This window comes from Mugil cephalus, chromosome 14, assembly GCF_022458985.1.
Source record: "Mugil cephalus isolate CIBA_MC_2020 chromosome 14, CIBA_Mcephalus_1.1, whole genome shotgun sequence".
Classification (NCBI taxonomy): domain Eukaryota; kingdom Metazoa; phylum Chordata; class Actinopteri; order Mugiliformes; family Mugilidae; genus Mugil; species Mugil cephalus.
Window position 1 is genome coordinate 20,429,291 of NC_061783.1, and position 7,423 is coordinate 20,436,713.

Consider the following 7,423-nt stretch of genomic DNA (forward strand, 5'->3'; position numbering starts at 1 on the left):
TAGCTAACTATCTGCTATATTCTTCAAATATCGCTCTTTGTGTCGTCCTACAAGGTGACCCCCTCCACAAGACATTATTCTGACTGTTGGCAGCCATCAGTTTAATTTAAAATAGAACAGCTACTCATCTGTTGCACACATTGTACTTGTTTTTGTTGTTGTCTTTAGAATTTCCCCGTCTATCTGTCCCTTTCATCATGGCGCCGTCTCCCTTGTCACGTGATAATTGTGACGTCTCTGTTTTCTTGATCTAAGAACAAATGCTGAGAACACTGCACATACCGAGAGCTGCAATGATGTACAGCCTGTATAAAAACAGGCTGCAACCACTAAAAATGCTGTATTTTTCTGAAGCCTTCTCCGTGTGCTGCAGCCAAATTGTTGATGTGCAGCCTCCTTCTCTCTGTTATGACGGGACGTTCTGTGAAGTTGTTAATTAACTGATGTTCAGAGGACTTGGACCATAGCTCTGCCAGAGTTAGTGGATGTCTTCGCAGATGCACTGCACCAGAGCATTTGTTGTATTTCAGGACTGACATGTCACGGTAGTGTGGGCTGACAGATAATACAGATAGCTTATGTGATGCCGAGCATTTTTCATCTTTTTTACCATCTCACCCAAACAACAACATCAGAAAGGAAGAAAAATGAACAAATAAATCATCGCCAATATAACAGAAGAACAAAAAAGATGACGCTGCAATGAACTGCGTGTGGACAAAGTTCTACATGGATCAAATAGATGATTCATAAAAGATATACCAAATTATAGTAACATCCTGAGATGACATACCATGTTTTTCAACAATTTTTGTCTGTAAATTGATTTAGATTTATTAATTGCATTAAGTTTAAACATCGTTTTGAATTGAGAAACAGACGAGTTTGACTCATTCCACAAGTTTACTTCTTTAACTGTGATGCACCTACTTCACATATTACTCCTGACCTTTATAATTTTAAACATATTAGTTCCCCTAAGTTCATATCAACTTACTCTGGGTGAGAACATTTTCTGAATGCAGCAGGGAAGTTGATTGTTTTGTACCTTGAACATTATAAGAGTGGTTCCTAGCTCAACATTAGCATTAAATTTTAAAGTATTTAAAGACTGGGTCACGGTATTTTGAATAGTTTACGATTCTTATGGCCTAGCTTGGTTAAATATTTCCCGCACACTTGATTAACCGCTGCTAGTTTGCTGCGCTGGACTCCTCACCTGTCTTCTCCAAGGATCCGTCCGTGTTGTTATTGTCACGTGATCAGTGACCAGTCGACCTGATCTTTAACGCGTCATCATACAGCAGTGAAGTCGATTGTCTGTCCAACCCCTGGTGTTAACATGCCCCGAGAAATCCATCACTATAGAACTTTATTGACAAAGCGGTTGCACTGCTGTCGTGCATCGAATCCGCTGCAAATAGACCAGAACAAGACCCTTTTTTCCACCCCTCCAACTTCATTGATGATATTGAATTGATTCAAGAGAAGGAGATGACCCAGTTTCAATGTTTTGGCGTCCACATGCATCACAGCTTAGTTCCTCTTTTCGAACACAACTTGTTGTTTTGCTACCTCCATGTCTGGAAACTCATCACCTCACCGGTTACACACCACCTCTCTCAGTTCCACTGAAGATATTTATTCTTATTATAGTAGGAAACTACTGTTAAATTAGCCACTAAAAGACATTCTCCAAATAATCCCACATCAGTTCAAGGTAAATTTGTTGCATATTGTTGCTTTAGCTAAGAACAGATGTATGATCATTATTATTATTCCTCTTAACCTCCTCAGACCTGAGCTTTTGTTCATTTCATGGATGAATGCATAAAAACTGAGCATTGTCTTTGAACCCGAAGTGGTTTTTGGAAAAAAAATCAAAAGTCCTCATTTGTGGACACGGATTATTTCACTCAGTATTATAATAAAGTCACCAATATGTAACAAAATATAAAAATGTCTGAACATTGCTGCAGAATTGCAAATAATGAAGTCCCAATGTCCTCAATCGAGTATTTTATAATCAGCAAAGTTATAGTTTCATATTAAACTGGGAAAGTTCTGATGAGGTTTTCAACCTCGTCTGCTTTTGTAACGTGACCGGCTGCAGAATGAATCAGCCGCTATCATGTTTTTTACACCAAAATGAAGCAGAATAAGTTACCACAAACTTAATGTCCCCATATGAGGACGCAGGGAGTGTTAGCATGCTGACTGCAGAGTGCTTCTCTTCAGCCTCGTAGATCGGCTAGAAGATGTTTCTGCAAGACAAATGTTCGCTCATCAACTCTCGTTTTAGATTTAGAGGACGCTGCTCTCTGTCCCAACACTAACACTGCTCTCTCCAAATGTCAACTTTCCAGTTGTCATAGTAAAATGTGGTCTTAAAACCATGCATGAGTAACATATCACGTCACATACGGTGCAGCGTGGTCCATCTTCAGGGAAACATCTTGCAGCTTCAGTCTTCCAGCTAAGCTTTGTCACAGCTCTGTCACATAATTATGGATTCTGAAATATTTATGGATCAGTTTAAAGAGGTGTGCTGTAAGATAAATGCTTGGAATAGGTGTGTAATGAGGTGTGAATGTAAAGCTCCACCAGCATCTGCGACATTAATAATGATGGGAACATTGTCCTTAAATTGGTTTCATCCTGTTTCACAAAAATCTGCATCGTCCTGTTTAATAACAGACAGGTTGTTGCTGCTTCGCATCTCCAGCCATTAAACTCTAATTTCTCCCCTAAATTAAATTATCTGGCTGATTCATTGAGTTTGGGACCAAACACCAACGCGGTAACGCTGCTTTCTGATGGCTTTTTCATCTCCGAGGCCGTAATGCTCAATCATCTCTGCCATCTAAGAGCCATCGCAGTCTCTTGATGCTAATTTCACCGGGTTAATTGCTCCCCTCGCTTCTCGTTCATAGCTCAAACTTTGAGTCATTAACGCGATGACAGTAATTCGCATTCTGCGTGCACGCTTGACTTTCTGCTCAGCCGTGAGTCAATCACTCAGCTGTGTTCAGATGAGGAGGAAAAGGGGCTGCGTGTTTCACGAATTGGATTTTCAGCCTGAAACAGTCGCTGTGAGGACCCTCTTGGGTAAAGGAGACGCGGAGGGAATATTTCACAATCTGTGTCAAGGTTAGGGAAACATTTATATTGGTTAATCCAGCCTTGAATGAAATAATCATATTGTGGGGAAAAAAAAAAAAAAAGTAATTTAGATTCCAGCTAATGCGTGTAGGAAGTTAACAGACACACTCATTTCACGGCCGTTTTCAAAGCCGACTTGTATTGAATCGATAAATGCTCATTTAAAAACAGAGCAGAAAAAGGAATGCTTAATCTCACTTTTGCATTAACAAATCATTGCATGGGCTGAGTGGATTGTTCGGTAAGTTTAGCCAAAAAGTTTAAGTTGAATTATTACATAAATGACAAGTCAAGACTGGAATACAAAATTGCTGCATTACCATATCTTGGTTTGCAGCAACATCTACCAACGCTTAAATTATATGAAGGATGCACTAGTAGTTTATCAGTTTATCAATGAAGGTTTGGCTACTCGCTGCTGTTTTTATCATAAGCGCTGTTACGTTTCGACTGAATCACAGACTTATCCTGCCTGAATCTGCTACCACGTAAGACTTTATATCAGGATATTTTGGATCTGGAGTGAACTAACGAAACACTTCAAACCGCCTAAAGTCAGATTTAGATAAAAACATGAGGGGTTTGAACATATGGTGAAACATTATTCATGTCGGTCCTTCCAAGAGTTCGACATCTGCTCAACGAGACTTTTGGAGCCAGCGGAATAATTAGCTTTGCTTGGTTTAGCATAAAATTTGGTAGAAGGGCGGGAAACAGCGACTCTGACTTCATCCCCAAACCAAAAAAAAAGTCTGTCTGCCAACACCCTGGCCGTGCGTTGATTAACATGGTAAATCTGCAAAAGATAAAAAGGTGATCAAGAACTTCAGCGTAAAAGCTAGTCAGCTGTTTCACTGTGTACACCGATCAGCCACAACATTATGACCACTGACCGGAGAAGTAAATATCATTTAAACCATCTTGTGACAATTTAATGTTCTCCTGGGAAACTTTTGGACCTGGCATTCATTTATATGGACGTTACTTAGACATGTAGCACCCACCTAGACCAGACCAGACACCCCCCACCCCATAGCACTGACACTCCTTGATGCAGAAGGCATCGACACACGCAAAAACACACGCAAAAACGTTTTAGGAGCTACTCAAAAAACATCACAAAATTCACTAGATTCCAAACTGATCAAGTATCTGTGTGATGATCCACTGTGGCCCCTCCCTTCAAAGCCCCCCCACTAACAACATCCTGTTGCCAGACACCACAGGACACATCTATATAAATATAAATCTATATTCTTCACCTGAATGCATAAGCTGAGAACCACAGGACACCCTCATTCTCTCATGAGCCACAACTGCTCTAGTGAGGTGGTCATAATGTTATGCTTGATCAGTGTACTTCACACAAAGGGGATTTAAAGTCAGTGGTTCAGTTATTTTTTACTGAAATCACTTCGTCACAGAAAAGGGAGAGGACATCTGAGTGGGTGGTGTGTGTTTATGAGGCCGAAGGAGGGAATGAGTCGCTGGTTTAAGAAGGTTAAATGTTGAGGTTAAGTTTCCTGCGTCTGAAAAGAAAGACAATGTTCAAATAAAAAGACAAATGTGGAAGAAAACTAACCGTTTAACTAATCAGCTGCTAGTCCCGGCTAGAGCCCGATCGTTCCCTCCAGGGTGGAGACCAAAGCCAGAGATAAAAGATTAAGAGGGAATAATAATGAACTTAAATTAACACTCATTTTTCTCCGTAACTGCTGGATGTACATTTTATCAGAAAGGTAAATATGGACGTAGAGGAAAGAGTGAAGTGTTGCGTTCAGAGACGCTTCTGAATCTGAGTTATACAGAAGCATAATTCTAGTTTAGTATGTAGATGAGCTGACAACAGGTTAAATGTGGTTAAAATCCCTGTGTCTGAAAAGAAATATAAATATATTCAAATAAATACAATGTGTGGAAAATACAATCAAGCTAACCAGCTGCTAGCAGACACTGATCTCGTGGGCGCACAAGACTGAAAATGTAGTTCTTGATATTTCTGTATTACGGAAGAGTATAAGCACTTTAAATCGAAATTTTGAGAAAAAAAAGGCCAAAATACAATTTCAAGAAAAAAGTTGAAATTTCGCGTAAAAAAAATGAAATACTTTGTTTAGAATAAAATCAATCTTCAAACCGTCAGTATCGTATGCGTATGGTATGCGTAATTAATATCATTTACGAATATAAAATTGTATTGTTGTTACGACTCTAGTCGTAGTTTGTTTCAGGTGTGTCCTGCACGGAGGAGATGATTGGTGTGGGAGGCTCCGGTCCTGGACTCTGATTGGCCGCGGCTGACGGAAGACGCCTATAAAACGATCCAAGATGGCGGCCGGGGCTGGCGGCAGGTTTACTCTCATCTCCCTCTGCTCCCAACCAGCCACAACGTGGACTGCCATTTTTGTTCCCAGCTTTTCTCCTGTTTATTTAGTTAGGGAGGTAAGTGTTGTCACTTGTTTGATTTTGTTAGGTCAGTGAATTAATTTCAAGATAGGGTTGTTTTGTTTGTTATGTTGGCCTTGGTCCACCCTGAAGTCAGAATTTCATTCGTTTCTCTGTTGTAAATAAATAACTAACTTTACATTATAAATCGTTTGATTGCCTTGGTGGCTACTTGGGACAAGGGGAAGATGGGATCCTAATCATGTTGTGTCCTAGACACCCCTAGATGGGGCATAACAATTGTGATTATTTTTGTCACGCAGAAAAATGATAAAAACTCACCGAGAAGTCAGAAATTTTCAGCAGGGAATCAGCCAATCAGAACATAGCATTTGTGGTTGCCAGGTGAAATAGGAGCGCCCTAACCACGCCTGCCACAAATACGCGAAAATGTGCAGTCGTTGAAACAGAACTGGAAGTTTCATCGTCACTTTTATTATTATTATTATTATCATTATTATTATTATTATTATTTCTGCAATAGTTGCAGCAGTAGTTTATCTTTAAACAATTTCTATTTGTTTTTTTCGAAGTGCATGATGGAAAAAAAACTACCTCCTCTCATTTTATTTCCTCATGTGTGTCCCTAACACTCTTCCGTACTATCACATTAATAAAATAAATAGCCTAAATAGAGCCACTGTGTCATTGTGTCATCCATCTCCAGCTCCGCGGTGCTGCACCAGTCGTCCTCCAGCAGAGGGAGCAGTTTGCTGCAGAGTAGTGAAAGACGAGGAGACGCAGGAGGGAGGAAGATGAAATGACAGCGGCGTGTCTCAGGGAGAAGGACACGGGAGTGGGAGGAGGAGGAGGAGGAGGATAAAGGTCGGGAGGAAACGAGGGAGAGCTCCTTCACACCTCGTCACGCTGAGTAAAAATGTCTCTCCAGGTGCGACTGAAGGTCATGGACACACGCAAACAGGAAGGTCGAGGGAGATTCTCCTTCTCTGTCATTTATCAGACGACTAGATGTCAGCGAGATTATTATTATTATTATTATTTATTATTATTATTTTTTAATTTGTTCCCTTCCCACGGCCTGAGGTCTGTGGACAGAGCAGCGAAGTGAAGGCTCCACCTGGTGATATCAAACATTATGCAACACATTTAACTGTGATTGTTACAGGGATAAAGCACATTAGGGAATACACGCTCTTGTGCTTCATGAAGCATACCGTAAATCTATTTTAGTATCTCTTAGGCTGGTTGTTTCATCAGAGAGTTTATAGGAGCAGTTAGGACGGCGAGAATAAAAAGCAATAAAAATTTTGTTAGTAGATCCAATGCTGAAAAAAAAAAAAAAAGCTGAATGTTGACCCTTTAATTTTCTCCAGTAACTAATATCTTCCATTTTAAGGCCTCTGGGAAGGTCTATTACTAATTGCACGGCTGGTAAATAGCCACTTTGTCTCAGGCCACAGTTCTCCTGAAAGTCGTTCATTCTTTATTTATGTTCAACGGATGAATGCACAGTTCAATCAAATAACCTCCAGCCTGGTATCATTATTTGAACTCATTGCTGAAGAGTTCATTATATTTTGCTGGGGGGAAAAAAGAAGAAGAAAGGAACAGAAAACTATGAATGCTCACTGTGTTGTGGCGCCTCTAGGAATTTAAATCTGAATACTCTCTATTCATTTCTTCTAGGACAGACGCATGAATATAACAGCTCGAGTTATGACGGTCAAGATGAGACAGTAAATACACTGTGTATGAGGATCTGGAACTTACATGAAACCTAATCGTATGTAGAATGGGGTGCATATGATGTCAAACTCAGCGCTACGGGTTAACATGAAGTCGACACCGACAATTA

The 7,423-nt window shown here is 40.2% G+C and overlaps 1 long non-coding RNA gene across 1 annotated transcript; it reads left to right on the forward strand.

The window, feature by feature from the left end:
- Nucleotides 1-5,374: 5,374 nt before the first annotated feature.
- Nucleotides 5,375-6,886, forward strand: LOC125020462. The gene is made up of 2 exons (XR_007114206.1): nucleotides 5,375-5,604; nucleotides 6,275-6,886. It is a non-coding gene; the product is annotated as an uncharacterized LOC125020462 (long non-coding RNA).
- Nucleotides 6,887-7,423: the final 537 nt, after the last annotated feature.